The following is a 19,993-nucleotide window of genomic DNA, read 5'->3' on the forward strand; positions in this document are numbered from 1 at the left end:
TAAACTCTACTTTACTATATTTTCACAATTTTTAGAATATTTCAAAGTTTGCTTACAAATACCTTAAAGAAAACTAAGTACAACACTAAAAGTTGGGATGTTTTGTAAAATGATAAAATCTATGATTTGTTAATTCTATTTAACTTTTATTTAATTGACAACATTACAAAGAAAAGATTTCCAAAGTTTTCACTGTATTTTATTAAATATAAACATTTTTTTTAAGAAACAAAAGTGCAACACACTGCCAAACAATTGGGACAGAAGAAAAATAAAAGTGAAAAGGTTATAGAATAAGCTAAACTGTTTTGAAACAGTTGACAGGAGGCAGGTGAATTGATAATAGGTGAGGGGATCATCTTTGGGTATAAAAGGAGCTTCTCAGTCTTTGCAAACAAAGCTAGATTGTGGCTCAAAATTTGTTTATATTAACAAAAATATGTTGGCCAGTGTAAACATTGGAATTTGTTTCTTTGTACTTCAGTCAATTAAATAAATGTTAAAGAGAACAAATTACCTATTCTTGATTTTATGGCATTCAGCATGATTTCTGAAAGATCATGTGACACTGAAAGCTAGAGTAATGAAGCTTAGCATAAGAGGAAAACACATTTTAAAATATATTCAATTAAAAAGCTTTTTTTAATGGTATTTTTTTTAAACAAACAAATGCAACCTTTTTTATTTATCCATTAAAAATCGTATTTGCCTTTTTTAATAGTAATGTATATTTTATTTATAATACTTAGGTTACATGCTTTTAAAATAAGCCTATCTAAACCCATAACACAGCCCACATTAACAGTGGCGGAGCCAGAGGGGTGTCCGGGGTGGCACTGGACACCCCTGACATCCGATTGGCCACCCCGGGTGCCACCCCAAAATTTTATTTGCTGCTGGCAGTACCTGATGCTGATTGACATCTCATTTGTCTAAAGAAGTTTTAGAATTTTGCCGGTAACGCTGCTTAAGCCATTTCCAAATGAAGACGAGCCAAAGACATGAGCATCAATGTAAGACGAATAATAAAACATAATTTTTTAAATACCGTACGTTTTATAGTTTATCATAAGGTTTGTTTGCTGGGTAACGTTTATTATCCGTTGTGTAAATTAACTAGGCAACGACGACATCAGTTAACTTAATGAGATTAGAGAGATCAATTCACACTTTAGACAGTTAACGCTATACTTCATCTGTGCTATGGTATTATATGTACATACCATGCAGCCATACCATGTGTACAGGGCTCGAAATTGCGACCGTTTTGTCGCATATGCTCCCAAAATCTAATTATATTTTATGCAAGAGTGAGAAATTGTTGTGGTGCAACTTGGTTTCATTTCTTTACAAAACTTTCGGTAGCCTAACTACAGCAGAGTGCTGTGAGCTGATGCAGTGACAGGTTGCTGTTCGCTCCAACATAACATAACCATTTGAACTTAATCTATTTTTACATTTTAAGTATCAGTCAAAATATAGGCTTCTGTACAACGCGCCATACATCCGCATCATATGATAACTCAGCGGGAGACGTAATTTTCTCTGGGGACACGTTTTTCAAAATCCCGTTTGTGTCCTCCCACTTTCAAATGGTTTTGTTAAAGTAATCTCTTGTATTGTAAAATGCACGCTCAGCGCTGCTGAGAGTTTCGCGCGATCATTAAAACGAAACCAAAACGCGCACCGCATTCAAAAGCAATCTTGAAAGATTCGGTCTCTATTTGCACATTGAATATTGAAAGAGTAGCCTACTTTGATTATGCTGCATTTATTCTACACGACTAAGAAAGAACTGTGTCGTTTATTTTTGTCATTTATAATAGGCCTATATTTTGTTATTTATGTAGATTCTTAAAAAATGCAGTGGTTGTCTCAAATTTAAATGGCTGTACCTATAAATGGCTTCTTGTCCCTTGCTTAAGGCATAAAATAAATATGTAAAAAAGGCTTTCAGAATCAGCCCATTTGCTTGTAAAACATCGGCAATCAGAATAGACCATGAAGAATCAATATCGGTGCATTACTAAAAAAGAAATTGGGTGCTCCTATTTTATTTATTTATTTATTTATTTATTTATTTATTTATTTATTTATTTATTGGTAAAAAGTGAAAAAGTGAATTTTGTGCCCTGTATATAAGTTATTATATTTAATTAACAATGTTATTTGGACTTTGTAAAATGTCTCTTGTTACACCAGTGAGCAATGCAACTTGCGAGAGAAGCTATTCTGCGTTAAAACTTATTAAAACCCAACTTAAAGTCACCTAGGGATTCTCAGTGTTGAGTCAAGGAGGGCACGCTCCCTCAACATGGATGAATTTGTGAAACGTTTTGCCAGTTCTCATCAGAACAGCAGAATTATGTGGTTTTAAACATAACTAGGATAAGTTTGTAAGTGATGACTAAAATTGTGTTTTTGTTTTCAAATCCGGGTTTGATGTAGGCCTAAGCTCTAAGTGCAGTATTTTTTGTTTAGTTGTTTTTTCTTTATGCTAATGTTTTTGTAAATGAACTCAGCATTATTTTTGCAAATAAAACTTTAGAATTCCTTAATTTATTATTTCAACTTTATGAGTAGAGTTCGTGTGTGAGGACCCCCTGAAATAGCAGTGGCCACCCCCTGGCCACCCCATGTAAAAAATTCTAGCTCCGCCACTGCACATTAACCCATACATAATTTTATTTCAAATATGAGTCACACTGAGTCCGAATATTTCGTCCGAATTTTTCGCACGTTCAAAAATAAATACCTCATGTAATGTTAATCACACTTGCACACTGCCTCCTTAATTTTCGTCCATCATAAAAAAAAAAAAAATTCGGATCGGGTTTGATTTTTTTTTTTTTTTTTTCCGCATCTGTAGCAAGCATTTTGAGAGGTGTTTTGACAGTTCAGAGCCACCGTACAACAAGAGAACGCCAAAATCCAGAATTGCGTCTGTTAAATTCATTCACCTTGTCCCGCAGCACAAAGCACTGTGGTCATTGTACGCTGAGTTCCCAAATAAATTAGTGGTCTTCTTTAATATGTGGCTACAGTAATGCTAGCAAAGCATTACAGATTACTGACATCCTGAAATAAACTTTGAATCACCCGGGATAATCCCGCAGTTTATTAATAAGGAGGTGCGCCTTAAAAGTATTCCCTCATTCCTCTGTATCTGTTTCTCTTTTTAAGAAGAGAGCGGACAACAACATCGTTCTATTTCGTGTTGTTTTGCGTTTTTTCACAACGGATGAATTAATAGCCATCGGACTTTCTGTGTGTGACGAATTTTTAGGATTAAGAATACGAAAAAACGCACAATTTTCAGACTCATGCCTTTAACACTGCTACACTGGCCGCGAATGGCGCAACAAATTGCGTTAAAGCACATAGATCCCGTTATAATCTGTCATTCAGTAACTCAGCTCGTGCGCTACAGTAAACGCATTCCGTGCGCTTATGCTGCAGACAAGTTGACAAATAGATATAGAAAGTGCGCTTTGATGCATCCAGTGTAGAAATGGCATTAGGATGTGGCAGACCGTTTTCTTCTGCAAGTTTCAGCTCAAACATATTCGGTTTAAACTCGTTTTAATCAAACGCCCCCCAAAACCACCTCAGCGCCCCCCTTTCAAAATTATTGCCTTCAGCGCCCCCCGATGCTCTCCCAACGCCCCCTGGGGGGCGGTACCGCCCCCGTTGAGAAACACTGATCTAGATTAATCTAGATTAAATCTTGGAATTAATCTAGATTAATCTAGATTAAAATGGCTAATTTGAATTCTGCTGAAGGCATTTTCAGAATATGTGTGCTACCCAAATAATGACTAAAAGTAAGTCTTCGAGAACGGGCCAGGTGGCGCATTAGATCAGGCGCTCATCTCCTGTTTCCAAAATGCATCACAAACTGCTTGACAATTGCATTTACAACATAATTAATTACCTATACAAACTTGTGTAACCAAGTACTTCTGCGCGAAAGGCTGCACGACGTGCGCGTTGCCGTTAAATACACAGACGCGCACGGGCATGGATTTCTGCGTACATAGTCTTCGATTAAACTGCGTTGCTTTTAGAAGCGTCAATTCAGTTGTTGCATATAGTTTAATATCTTTATTTCGGCATTATCAAAGTAAATTATAACTCAAACTTGAGATTTTACTGGGGCACAGCAGATTTTCACTGGGACACGTGCCCCAGTAAAAAGGGTCTAGCAACGCACGCACCTGCCCTGAAGCGGCTTCATAGCTGCATCCATGTTTGCACGTCTCATTTGATGTGGTAATTTCACAGAAGTTGAAGACTCGTTCTCGCCCCCTACAGTGCAATTCGACTAGGTATACGTCATCCGCGCTAAAATATCAAGGTGAAAGTCATCATAGCTTACGTAGTTTAGACCCAGCTCCCAACCCAACTTTGAGAATAGATTAACGGCGATATTTTTTTTATCGCCCGATAAGAGTCTCACGTTAACGCAGCACGTTAACGCCGATAACGGCCAACCACTAATCATAATATAAACAGAATATTTTACAAATAATATATTACACATTTTTAATCTTAGTAATAATAATAATCTTAGTGTTTCAGAGTTTTAATCTTTTATACATTAAAACACACAGCTGCCTTCTAAATTTTAGTATGATCATATTTTGGGTTAATTGTATTCTAAATTATTAAAGCCCCTTGATATTGCTGACTTCATCTGTAAAATGATACAAAAACATGATCAATAAACAGATTTATTATTAATCAAACTATCAAAAGTACTTCTTTTTGCTTTTTGAAGATGGTATTCTTCAAAGTACCTTGGATTATATATTTATGGTCATTGTAATGCTGATATTGTAGATATATAAACATCCAACTAAGCACACATGCTTTTATATCTGCTATCTTACGGCGGCTTTGAACTATATGTTTTATAAATTAGTGTTAATTACAGTAATTGTTGTTAACTATTATATTTGGGAGACAATCTGACATGCTGAATGGAGCAAAGACAATGAGAACCACAGAGAGAAAAGACGCTTCCCTCCGGCATATTTTTAACTTTTATAACAGACTGAGAATAGGGCCCTTCAGATGGGACACACACACTGTCACAATTTAGCAGGATGAGGAGTGAAGCTGATGAGACAGGAACCGGAGTAAAATAACAGTGATATTTATTCAAGAAAACAACGAAGAACATGGAGCAAAACCAACAGAAGTAACGATAACGACGGACACTGGGGTGTGAACTGACACACTTAAATACACAGAAAACAAGGCGTGGTTACAAACGAGATAACAGGATGACGAGGGGGAAATACAAATATGGGCAAGACTAAACCAACGCCCGATAAGCAAAACCAAAAGGGGAGACAGACTAAACCATATGAATGGGAAACATGTGGGGAAAACCACTAGGAAAAACAAGACAAACTAGACAAGAATCCTGACACACACACACACACACACACACACACACACACACACACCAGAACAAGTCATCCGTGTGCTCGAAGCGACAGCAGATGGCAAACTGGGAAACAAGACTTTTGATTTAATTAACCTGAAATAAATAAGAAGGCCTGAATAATGCATGCCATTAAATTCAATATCAGCCATGCAAATGCGCAATTCTGTGTGGGATAATTTGATTTCTGAAGCAAGGATTAATTTCAGTATTAATGTAATCTAATATAATGTGGCTTTATGCATCACGTCAAAACAACGGCAATAATTACATACTACGATAAGGTCCCAAATTAAGTGAACCTCACACCTCTGAAAAATATACATACAAGAATTAGTTCTAAAAAACTTTTAGAAGTTTTTATAAAATCTGTATTTATGTAACACATAAGAAAATAATACAAATATTATTTTTTTAAAATAACTTTAATTACAAATTATTTTAATTAATAATAATTAATTAATTACAATAATATAACATAATAATAATAAACTATTAAGCTGATATAACTCATAAGTCTGAAGACAAAATTGCCTAAAAAGTGCATGCATTATTAAAAAATAACTCTCTATACTGTATTCTTAACAGCAGTCACATTAAATTTGAATGGAAAAATTTGGAAAAATTCCCTAGAAATATTTAGTGAAAGACAGTTAAAATAAATAAATAATACAAATAAGGTTAAACGAATTAACTAAATAATTTGATATATCTAAATAATTTAATTAATATACATAAAACGTGATTTATACAAATAAGTAATAAATTAATAAACTTAATAAATAAATAACCAACATTAGATAATAAATAAAAATAAATATAATAATACACTAAATAGCTAATAAATAAATAACATAATTAATAAAACAAATATAGGTTCAATGATTAAAATATAATTAAATAAAATGTTATTTAAACAAACACACAAATGCATTTAACATATATTACAAATATTCTTTTTTAAAATAACTTGAATTATAAATTATTTTAATTAATATTAATTAATTAATTACAATAATATAAATATAATAATAATAAACAATACTTAGCTTATATTTTAATACTTGCATAAGGTTATATCCTTAAAAAAATATAATGCATAATGCATATATTGAGTTCTGAAGCATTATATTTTTTAAATCATATAACCATAGATAGATATGTATTTTATTGCATCATACAAGTGCTTACAGGTATACATAAGGGATAATGCAGCATTACAAATCCTTTACAAAACGTTATATACAGATATAAAGTGTAACTAAATATTTTAAGGTGCATCTAGACCAAATACAAATGGTTTATGGCATAGAGGAATCAAATAGAATACACTGATGTGTTCTACAGATGTTTAGTTATGATTAATTTGGTTACTGTTTTCAGACAGACTCAGATCAATATCCACAGATACTTGAACAAACTACAAATCAAAGCGAATATGGGTTGAAGCACATCTCTGGACCAGTGAGACTCAGAAGGAAACTCTAAAGCACCCTTGAGGTTCATTACCACCACAAAAACATTTGGAATAACATGCAATGCAATGCTTGCAACATGTTGGAAAAGCATTACAAGTATGATTTTGGCTTTAAAAAATATTTTAAATGCAAACCTCAACTTAGTATAAAGTACCATAGACAAGATTTGGACTTTGCAAAACTGGAAACTAAAACTTCTCTATATACTTCAATTCTAATAAACTTTGAGATTTTTATTTTTTATTTTTATGATTTATCATTACCTTTAAATAACCATTTAACCAAAAAATGATGGGGTATTTTCTGTAAAGTCTATTTTACTTCTGTTATAACATGCAAATGTTGCCCATATTTAATATAATTATGTTCTGTAAAAAAAAAAAAAAAAAAAAAAACATAAATAAAAAATAGAAATGTTTCTATTATAACACTAGCAGTATTTCAGTATTTCATTGATGCACTATTATAGTTTTTCAAAAATATTTAGAATTAATTATTTATATTTTCTGTTTTATAATTTTACATTTAGTTAAAAATTGTACTATATATATATATATATATATACACACACACACACACACACACACACACACACACACACACACACACACACACACACACACACACACACACACACACACACACACACACATATATATATATATAATAAAAAATGCAAAAAAAAACCTAACAAAAAAAAAAAACAAATGCCATAAATAAATAAATGAAATTAATAAAAGTGCAATATAATGGTGGTGTATATATTTTTATTAATTAAAAAACAAATTAAATAAAAAAATGATAAAGCAAACAAAATTACTAAAACTTTCAATTTAAATGACAATAGAAAATATAAGTAAAATAATACAATATATCAGTAATTCTAAAATAACACAGCTATAGTGAATGGACGTTTAAAATAAATCTTCATATTATGGTGTGTTATGTCATGTGATGTGATGTTATTATTATATAACTCATATTTTATGAATTAGTTAATTAATTAAATATTTTTGGGGGGTTGGGGCAGACAACAAAATTACTAAAACTTTACATTTACCTAAAAACCAAAAATATACAAAATAGAATCATGCAGAATATTAGTACATTAAATAGTACATTATTATCTGTGAAGTCATATGATAATGTAATTTTCAGTAATGCTGAGATTGTTTTACCAGGTGCTCTGCTGATAATAATAAACAGTTATTTCTCTAGATGTTTGAGAGCATATCAAATACATTACACTTATATAACACATTTTACGTTTTACTTTTGCATATTTTATCATACTTCAGTTAATGTTTAGTTTAATTTAAGTCACTTTTTTAATGGATTTAGTTTCAGTGTCTGTTAACACTAATAACTCTATCCTGTAGTTGTTGATCTTTTAAAGGAGTCCCTCATTCTCTCACCATGAGGTCCAGACACTTCAAACCCACGAGTAGCACTCGTCCTGAACACCACAGTGAATCCAGGCGAAGAAAAGCCGATCTTTGTCATTTTGACATCCTTCTCCTCATGCTAATGCATGGCACCTCTTGCCTGATGTCAGATGAATACTAATCAGATTTACTGTCTGTGCCCTGCAGTGTTGGCCTGCGCTCGCATCTCAATAATGTCTTTCTTTCTCACAATCGTTTTCCAGCTTTTGACTTGATGACAGTCAAAGAATTATTTCTGCATATTTATTCCTTTTATGACAGAATTTGCATAAAACTGGACACTAGGATTTAGAGCCACACCGCCAGAACCAGAACTTAAATGAGTTTAAATCAAATTCAAAAGTTATTTGTCACACAGACACAAACACACATAGTATGCATAGTGTGACATGCAGTGAAATGTTTTTTGACCTTCAGTGCATAGAATAAAAATTAACATAGAAATGAAATTGGAATAAATGTACAAAACGTCAGAACAGAAATAATAAATTGACTCAAATTAGAAATATTTTAAAACACAATGTAAAAAGAAAAAACTATATATGTGACCCTGGACCTCAAAACCAGTCTTAAGTAGCACAGTATATTTGTAGCAGTAGCCAAAAATACATTGTATGGGTCAAAATTATTGATATTTCTTTTATGCTCAAAATAATTATGATATTAAGTAAAGATCATGTTCCATGAAGATGTTTCATAAATTTCCTACTATAAATATGGAAATAAATATAAATGCATATTACTAATCAAAAAATACATTGACATTTGTGACCCTGGACCACAAAACCAGTCATAAGGTTAAATTTTACAAAACTGAGATGTATACATCACATGGAAGCTCAATAAATATGCTTTCTATTGATATATGGTTTGTTAGGATAGGACAATATTTGGCCGAGATACATCTATTTGAATATCTGAAATCTAAGGGTGCAAAAAAATAAAAATACTGAGAAAATCACCTTCAAAGTTGTCCAAATTAAGTTCTTAACAATGCATATTACTAATCAAAAATTACATTTTGATATATTTATAGTAGGAATTTTACAAAAAATCTTCATGGAACATGATCTTTACTTAATTTCCTAATGATTTTTGGCATAAAAGAAAAATCAATAATTTTGACCCATACAAAGTATTTTTGGCTATTGCTACAAACATACCCCAGCGACTTAAGACTGGTTTTGTGGTCCAGGGTCACATTTACTAAATATCTTCATGGAACATGATCTTTACTTAATATCCTAATGATTTTTGGCATAAAAGAAAAATTGATCATTTTGACTCATAATGCATTGTTGGCTATTGCTACAAATATATTCGTGCTACTTAAGACCAAGGTCACATTTATGAAAACCTTTATTATGCAGTATATAACACTATTTAGTAAATAGTAGTTAATAGTACATTAGAGTGCTTTCTAATGCTATATGACAACTGAAATGAAGCCAAATGATTGTGCAGAAAGGTCAAGGCTGCTCATATATCTGTTTCATTGATAAAATGTGTGCCAAGGTAAGATTATGCCTCACTTCTCGCAATAACAATACAGCTGTGCTCTTTCAAAGGATGTTCCACTCCATTCCCTGCTTCAGCATCCATGAATAACAGCCAAACACAATAAAAGATACTTCTGACTACAACAAAACCTCCTCTCTCATTTACTTTCATTGCTTCTTTCTAATTCAGAGAGTTTGCGGCTCATGAGGCGAGGAGCGAGCGAGACGTGTCCTATCAGTAATTAGGAATAAAAACATGCTGTCGCCACAGAAACACTCGCTGAGTTGGAGTTTGGGGTCAGGATTTAATATCAGACGCATAATTAACGAAACAAGATACAGAAACAGAACAGTCTGCCATACGCTCTCAAACATCTCGAGAAATTACTGTATATTATTATCGACAGAGCAGCTGGTAAAACAATCTCAGCATTACTGAAAATTACATTATCAGATGGCTTCATATATAATAAAAAATATTAATTTACTACGTAAATATTTTGCATGATTTTGTTTTGTATATTTCCGGTTTTGTAATGTAATGTAAGGTTTTAGTGATTTTGTTGCCCCCCTCTCCCAGTTTATTTGTTTATTTATTTATTTAGAGTTCATATATAATAATGAATTATAATATAATATAATATAATACAATATAATATGTGACCCTGGACCACAAAACCAGTCATAAGGGTCCATTTTTGGAAAAATTGAGATTTATACATCATCTGAAAGCTAAATAAATAAGCCATCATATATTTGGCCGAGATACAACTATTTGAAAATGAAAACATTGAGAAAATCGTCTTTAAAGTTGTCCAAATGAACTTCTTAGCAATACATATTACTAAGCAAAAATATTGATATATTAATGGTAGCATGTTTACAAAATCTCTTCATGGAACATGATCTTTACTTAATATCCTAATGATTTTTGGTATAAAAAAGAAATCAATTATTGAATAAAAATCAATAATTTTGACCCATTCAATGTATTTTCGTGGTCCAGGGTCACATAACATAATATAATATAACATAATATAATATAATATAATATAATATAATATAATATAATATAATATAATATAATATAATATAATATAATATAATATAATATAATAATTAAATGTATTTTAGCAAATGTTCATTCACCTGTAGCTATTATTTTAATATCGCACTGTGCTTTTGTTAATTTTTTGTATGATTTTACTTTTATATTTACATTTAAACTGAATGTTTTATTTTTGCTGTTTGTTTTTGTCATTTTTAACTAATTTGTTTTTTTGTTTTTTTTTTTATAAAAAAATATATGCAAATATATAATATAATATAATATAATATAATATAATATAATATAATATAATTTTACAAAATGCTTTGGTATTTTCAAATATTTTACTACCAACGTTTTTGTCAACAATTGCTTTTCAAAAGCTTTCTGTTGGCTTCTGTTTCTTCTTTGCCCTACCTATAGATCATCCTATAGGACAAAAAGAAATGCTTTACTTTGTTGGATGAGTTTCATGCGTGCATGTGAAAGCACTGTTGGGAATAGTCCTCAACATGAACATGAACTCTCACAGAAGTCAATAAAGGAAAGGATTTTCTCATTAAAAGTTTGAGGTTGCCTTCAGTTTGAATGCAGGAACACATTTACACACAGAACTCCAACAGGAACACCATAAACCTGAAGGAAACCTGTCGTACCCTTTGCAATCTGAACAGACAAGCCTGTAAGCGGCACTCTTAAACCTCTGAGAATGATGAGAATTTAAATGAAGCGCTCTTCACCTTCTGAAGATTACCAACACAATTATGTGACAGCTTTTGGAAGTTTAGACCTGCACAACACAGTCATTTATCTAACAAAAAGAACAAAATATTACTGTTTTTGTCTTTGATTGCTTAAGCAAGCAATTACTGTATTGAAGAAAAAACCCCAGACATGTACTTTGAGACTCTATTGACTGAGCCAATAAGAAATGATCTGGCAACCAGTCAAGACAACACAGCAACTGCATAGAAACACATTAATAACCAATCAGAATGCCTTAGCAACCACATAGCAACAGCCTGGCATCCAATCACAACATCTTTTGGGGTTTTCTGACTTTGGCTAGTAAACAACAAATTTCAGTTCTTATTTTCATTTTAGGCTAAGTTTTAGTGTTGTTGTGCTTTTGTCATTTCATTTTTTTATGCCTTTAAAAAAAAAAAAAAAAATTCTATGCACCTATAATTTATTTTTATTTCCATTTTAGTAATGAGTTTTTATTGTTTTAGTTTTAGTTAACAATAAGACTGCTAGCAAACAGCCTAAATACCTTTTGCGATCACATAGCATAACCTGGCAACATGAAAATATGACAGCAAGTTTTTTTTTTTTTAGCATATCATAGTTTCAATTGAAATTATTCAACCCCCTTCACCTGCAAGACATTTTGCTGCTAAGAACAAACTTTTATGAAATTAATTAAAGGCATCAGTAAACTATCAGAGAAAGCTCATTAATAGACATTTGAGTAATTCTGAGAACGTAAATTGATGAATAATGAAAAAAAAAAACCCTGAATTGGTTCTAAACGTTCATGTTCAAAATTATTCAACCCCTAAAACCCCCTGTGACTGATCCCTGAACCAAGCTTCAGTAGATTTGGATGTTTACTTTGGGATGATTGTCCTGCAGGAAAGCCCGTTTATCATTAGCTTTAATATTTGCACCAGAGGCGTCACAGTTCTTGATAAAATGGCCTCATACTTTAAAGAATCCATGACGTCCTTCGCTGGTCAGGCTGGTTTTATCTGGTCTGCAGGTTGGTTTTAGAGGGGTTTGGCCAATTTCTCAGTCTGGCCAGGCTGGTCTTAGCTGGTCACGCTGGTCATAGCTGGTCAGCAGGCTGATTTTAGAGGAGTATTCGCCACTTGATCAGTCTGGCCAGGCTGGTCAGGCTGGTCATAGCTGGTCAGCAGGCTGGTTTTAGAGGGGTTTGGCCAATTTCTCAGTCTGGCCAGGCTGGTCAGGCTGGTTTTATCTGGTCTGCAGGCTGGTTTTAGAGGGGTTTTGGCCACTTTCTCAGTCTGGCCAGGCTGGTCTTAGCTGGTTTTAGCTGGTCAGCAGGCTGGTTTTAGAGGGGTTTGGCCAATTTCTCAGTCTAGCCAGGCTGGTCAGGCTGGTTTTATCTGGTCTGAAGGCTGGTTTTAGAGGGGTTTTGGCCACTTTCTCAGTCTGGCCAGGCTGGTCTTAGCTGGTCTGCAGGCTGGTTTTAGAGGGGTTTGGCCAATTTCTCAGTCTAGCCAGGCTGGTCAGGCTGGTTTTATCTGGTCTGAAGGCTGGTTTTAGAGGGGTTTTGGCCACTTTCTCAGTCTGGCCAGGCTGGTCTTAGCTGGTTTTAGCTGGTCAGCAGGCTGGTTTTAGAGGGGTTTTGGCCACTTTCTCAGGCTGGTCAGGCTGGTTTTATCTGGTCTGCAGGCTGGTTTTAGAGGGGTTTGGCCAATTTCTCAGTCTGGCCAGGCTGGTCTTAGCTGGTCAGACTGGTCTTAGCTGGTCAGACTGGTCTTAGCTGGTCATAGCTGGTCAGCAGGCTGGTTTTAGAGGGGTTTTGGCCACTTTCTCAGTCTGGCCAGGCTGGTCTTAGCTGGTCAGACTGGTCTTAGCTGGTCATAGCTGGTCAGCAGGCTGGTTTTAGAGGGGTTTTGGCCACTTTCTCAGCCTGGTCAGGCTGGGAGACCAGCTAAAACCTGCTACTTCCAGCTTAAACCAGCTGTTTTTTCAGCAGGGAACTGTATGCTGTTCACATTATCAACATTTACAAAGCTACTTCAAAGAACAGCATGATACTTTATTTGTATGAGATATCTGTCTGGGATATTTCTGTATCTGGCAGGCTCAGGGTGTGTCATTGAGTGAAAAGTGTGGCGTCGACACCATGCGGGCTGAAACGAGTCTCATTATGGAAGCTGCGGTGGTGTGTCGAGTGAGTGTGAACGTCTGAATCAACAGCTTTGGCAGCGGTCACTCTTCAGAGGCCAATAGACTCCATCAGACTCCAGCTGGAGCAGGTGTGTAATCAAACCTCGTTCGTCCCGAGAGTGTGTGTGTGTATATGTGTGTTTATGATTTCCCACAGGCTGCTTCCAGCCGGCGAGAATCTCAGGTAAAGGCAGCAGAGAGCAGATGCCCAGCGGTCTCCTGGGAGGGCCGTCGCAGGACCCTGACTGTGAGCCTCAGGTGTCTCGCTCCCACTGCGGATATTGACAGCTGCTCCGGCTATAAAAGCGCCGCGGACAGCACAGTGCCCAGTGTGTTCGGCGCCACCTGCCCAGCTGCAGCGACAACATGTGAAACCGGTAGATAATGGATTCCTCTTTAGGAATGACAGAGCAGTTTTCAACAACTGATCTTTTGAAAACTTGAAAAGTGGCTGACTTTAAAGAGACAGTGCACCCAAAAATGAAAGTCGTGGCATCATTTACTCATCCTCATGTCAATGCAAACATGCATGACTTACTTCTTTTCTGACGCCCAAAAGTAGATATTCTAAAGCAGCTCTGTTCGGCTGACCAAAATATTTAAAAGTTACATTTTTAGGCTGGTCTCCCTCAGCGGTCTGACAGCCTTCCTCAATGTCAAAATGATTGAGATAGCCAATCAAATCAAAGTGAGCGGGGTTTACTGTTCACAGAATCAGAGTACGAATCCCAACACAAAGCTTCAGTTTTAAGATGAAAGTAGCAAATCATTCAATATTTGACAACAGTACTATCCAGTAATATCCAGACTACTACTTTTTTCTCAAATATGCCCGTTTTGAAATTAAAATCTGGTATCATTTATGTGTCTTATGTAATTCCTAACCAATTGTGATAAGAGAAGAAAAGTTTTGCATTTTTTACATATTAGGCATAGAAATAAAAGTGCATGTGTGCATATTTTACAATATTATTTGTAAATAGCTTTTAAAAATTATTACTTCCCAACTAGACCTAGAATTAGACTTAGAATTAGAATTTCATTCACTGTTCGATTTCTTTGTATTTTACGCAAAAAAAAATAGATTGACTTTCATTCTATGGACAAAAACACTGAGACGTAGCAAAATATGAATGAACTTAGAAGTCATACAGGTTTGAAATAAAATCATATTTAAAACTTGCTAACATGTGTCCCTCAAACTTCTTTTTCAACAATTTTATTTTAAAATAAACAGGTTTCAAAATTACGTACTTCAGTTTTGGGTCTATTAATATCTCTAATGCTAAATTATCCATATTTAAGACATTGCATGTATTAATTTACACTTACTTGATCACAGTAAGGCCAAAAATGAGCATTAGAAACAAATTTTTGTTTTTATATTTTCAAAAGAGTATATTCTGCTCACCAATGCTGTATTTATTTAATAACACAGTAAAAACAGTAATATTGTGGAATATTATTGCAATTCAAAATAACTATTCTCTACTGTAATATATTGTAAAATGTAATTTATTCCTGTGATATAAAGATGAATTTTCAGCATCATTACTCCAGTCTTCAGTGTCACATGGCCCTTCAGAAATCATTCTAATATGCTGATTTGCTGCTCAATAAATATTTACTATTATTTTCACCCCCGGTTTCACAGACAAGGCTTAAGCCTAGTCCTAGACTAAAATGTAAGTCTGAGCTGTTTCAACTGAAAGAAACTTGCACTGACTGATCTAAAAATATATCGGTGCCTTTGTTTTGTCTCAAGATGCACACCAGTTATGTTTTTTTTCTAAGCATGTTTACAAAAATGATTTAAATATTGCAATTGAACTATCTGCTACTCCTGGCTTAGTCTAAGCCCTGTCTGTGAAACCGGGCCTCAATGTCTAAACAGTAGCTGCTTCATATTTTCATGGAAACTTTGATGCATTTTATATTTCAGTATTCTTTGATGAATAGAAAGTTCTAAAGAACAGCATTTATTTGAAATAGAAATCCATTGTAACGTTATAAATGTCTTTACTGTCACTTTCGATCAATTTAATGCATCCTTGCTGAATAAAAGTATGAATTTCCTTCTTAGTGTGTTTTTGCATTCCTCTGGCAGTAACAAACATCAGTGCTCTAGGACGTGATTGAGGTTCCCTCAAATGTCTATGTCATTAAAGCAGATGTGTTATTATTCAGAGAGCTGCTATAAACATGTTGACAGTTTCTCACTGCAGTAATGGGATTCTTCTTGCTATGGGGAAAATGTTTAATTGTCATAAAAATAATGTTGCAATACAAAAAAAAAAAAAAAAACCCATAATGGTCCCAAAAACAGGCAAACTATATATTTTTTTATAAAACATGACTCTGACATAAATATGTTCATACATGAACGTAACTGCATTTTGCACGCCGACAGGATTGACAAACGAATTGATAACCGATGCCAGGGAGAAAGAAGAGCAGAGGAGAAAAGCAAGGAGCTTGTAATAGTCTCCTCTCGCTTGGCTGCCCAAACAGGAGCTGACAGCGTTAATGTGACTTGGTTCAGACGGGGTGAATTATTAAAAACCATAGCAATGGCAGGGGAAGGAAAAGGGCAGCGAATATCACTGTCAGCCCAACATGGATTACTGTGTGTACGCCAGCATGTTCAGAAATTGCACAAATAACTGCTCTGCGCCCCCGTCCCTCAGAGCTTGACATGAATTAGCATTTTTCCTGTGACTCTGTGTGTGTGTGTCTTCATGTAGCGAGTGTTGGCTTTTGGTCCACTGAGAGCATATGGCAACTGCAACGACCACATGTCACCGCCCGGAACATCTGATAACCTCACATTATGAGGCGAAAACTACTTCATAGCTCATCTTACATCATCCTTCAGGAGAAAAATAACATTTTTATGCATGCAATCAGCCCACATCAATGCAGTAAGACTGAAATATCTGCTTTGAATGAATTATCAACACAAGCAGTCGCAGAAACATGACATTAATGGTGAAATATGCCATTTCCACACCACAACTAACTGTAAACATTACTAGATTTTAACATAGACTGAAAGAAATGCAGTAGGTTTTCACTTAATTTCACTTAGAAATTACACAATATTTACACAACATGGCAAGTAACATTGGATAGAAAAACTGAAATAGTATTTTCTTGTAAAATGCACTCCAATAATCTTATTTTTTTACAACTTTGATGTTAAAATGCATCAAAATGCAAATGCAAAATGAAATTTTAAAGTACAAAATCTGAAATAGTATTTTCTTGTAAAATGCACTCCACTTATCTTAGTTTTATTTACATCTTTGATGTGAAAATGCATGAAAATGCAAATGCAAAATGACATTTTAAAGTAGAATTACTGAAATAGTACTTTCTTGTAAAATGCACTCCAATAATCTTAGTTTTATTTACAACTTTGATGTGAAAATGCAACAAAATGCAAATGCAAAATAAAAATTTTAAGTAGAATAACTGAAATAGTATTTTCTTGTAAAATGCACTCCAAAATTTTTTTTGTTTTATTTACAACTTTGATGTAAAAATGCATCAAAATGCAAATGCAAAATGAAATTTTAAAGTACAAAATCTGAAATAGTATTTTCTTGTAAAATGCACTCCACTTATCTTAGTTTTATTTACATCTTTGATGTGAAAATGCATGAAAATGCAAATGCAAAATGACATTTTAAAGTAGAATTACTGAAATAGTATTTTCTTGTAAAATGCACTCCAATAATCTTAGTTTTATTTACAACTTTGATGTGAAAATGCAACAAAATGCAAATGCAAAATAAAAATTTTAAGTAGAATAACTGAAATAGTATTTTCTTGGAAAATGCACTCCAAATTTTTTTTTGTTTTATTTACAACTTTGATGTAAAAATGCATCAAAATGCAAATGTAAAATGAAATTTTAAAGTAGAACAACCGAAATAGTATTTTCTTGTAAAATGCACTCCAAAAAAGTTTTAGTTTTATTTACAACTTTGATGTAAACATGCATCAAAAAAAGATTTTTTTCAAATCTGTGGTGCAAGTATGTGCACTAGTAACAGTGATTTTTAGCTTGATATGTTGCTTAAAAAACACTGTCAAATGCTAAAACTGAAAATAACAGTAAGATAAAGTGATGCCAAAGACACTCATCTAACGCATTTCTACATAGTTCAGCAATTTGAAAATCATTTTATGTGTTTAGTACTCAAATATTAAATAGTGAAAATAGTAAATAACAAAGAGTAAAAATTAGCAAAGCACACACTGGTATAAACTACTTTTCAAAAGTTTGGGGTCTGTAAGATTTGTTTAATATTTTAAGTCTCTTCTGCTCACCAAGGCTGTATTTATTTGATTTAAAATATAGTACAACCAGTAAAATTGTGAGATATTTAAAAAAAAAAAAAAATTTTTTTTTTTTTTTTTGGATCGCAACATTATTTTCATGGCAATGAAACATCTTTTTTCACTGTAGTGAGAAACTGTCAACATGTTTATAGCAGCTCTCTGGAATAATAACACATCTGTCATTATTTAAAGCTGTTTTCTATTTGAATATATTTTAAAATGTAATTTATTTCTGTGATTTTCAGCATCGTTACTTCAGTCTTCAGTGTCACATGATCCTTCAGAAATCATTGTAATATGCTTTATTATCAAAAATGATTATTATAAATATTGAAAACATTTGTGATGTTTCATATTTTTTGTGGAAAGTGTGATACACTTTATTTTTCATAATTCTTTGATGAATAAAAAGTTCAAAGGAATGGAATTTATTTTAAATGAATCTTTTGTAACATTATAAATGTCTTTATGGTCACTTTTGAACAATTTAATGCATCTTTGCTCAATAAAATATAAATCTGACCCCAAACATTTAAAAAATAGTGTAGATTCCACTTTAGATTTAACTTCTGTGCCATTTTTGCTACATAAAGACGTCTTTAGATTGGAAGACAGAGTTCTAGTCATCTGTTGAGCTTGGCTGAATCCTACCGACGTGATTGGTAATGAACGGACCCCCGGCTTAGAGCGTGCGTGTGGATACGTGAGGACGTTTGTTGCTGGATTGACCCTCTCAAAATGGAGGCTGATTGGAGAGCAGATGCTTTGCAAGACGAGCTAATTAAGTTGAAGTCGCCGTGTGAAACGAGGAAGATTATCGCTCTCTTCATCGTGTAGAGAGGACAAATCCAATTCCATCTCAATTCTCTATTTTTTCTTTCATTTCTCTGCCACTCGCTCTCCCTGTACAGCTGAGCAATGATGTATGACGAGTTTCAGGATTTCATCTTTACTAGAATTTGGTCATTTTGGCTGCTTGAGCAAGGAAGACCAGAGGGGAATTATAGGAGATAAAAGAATTACTGAATCAGAGTTGTAAACTAAAACTGAAACAAAATAATTTTTGGTAACTGAAATCAGCTGAAATAATACAAAAAACAAATTTCAGCTGATTTCAGTTACCAAAAATTATTTAGTTTCAGTTTTACAATACAAAAAATTTACTGTTGCCTAAAATAAAATAGAAAAAAAAAAACCTTAAAATAAGTTGAAGCACTAAAATAGTTAAAATGACAACTAAAATAAAATAAAGATAAATATAATATAAAAAAAAAAGATGGCAACTTATTTTTGTCTCTAATCCCATTATAGTATTTTTCACTTTAATCACTTTAATGTTTAAATTATATTAAATCATATTTGTGAAATACTGACAGTAAATGAGAAAACATTATAGTGTTTTGCATTTCTATTACTGTTTACTCTTTTGTTTAACAGATATAGCCAATAATTTATTATTATATAGAGACAGCTAACTAACGCAAAGATTCATGCACACAGGCATTCGCAAAACACTGTCAAAATTAAATCATTATTTTGGCGATAGACTATTTTTAAACTATTCATTAAATAAAATTGTATAAGCCATTAAAAGAACTCATTTTATCAACCATGACACCTCAACATAGGTTCACTTACATCTGTACAACTATGAAGACTCCCAGAAGTTGCTTAAAAGCAGATGTTTTTATGTATATTTTTTAACAATCCTTTAAAAACCTAGACAAAGTTGGAAGCAAATTTGCACACAACAGACTGAGAAACAGAACGGGAAAGGCCAGCGCCATGAGGGAGGTTATGAGGCT

This window comes from Garra rufa, chromosome 12, assembly GCF_049309525.1.
Source record: "Garra rufa chromosome 12, GarRuf1.0, whole genome shotgun sequence".
Taxonomy (NCBI): domain Eukaryota; kingdom Metazoa; phylum Chordata; class Actinopteri; order Cypriniformes; family Cyprinidae; genus Garra; species Garra rufa.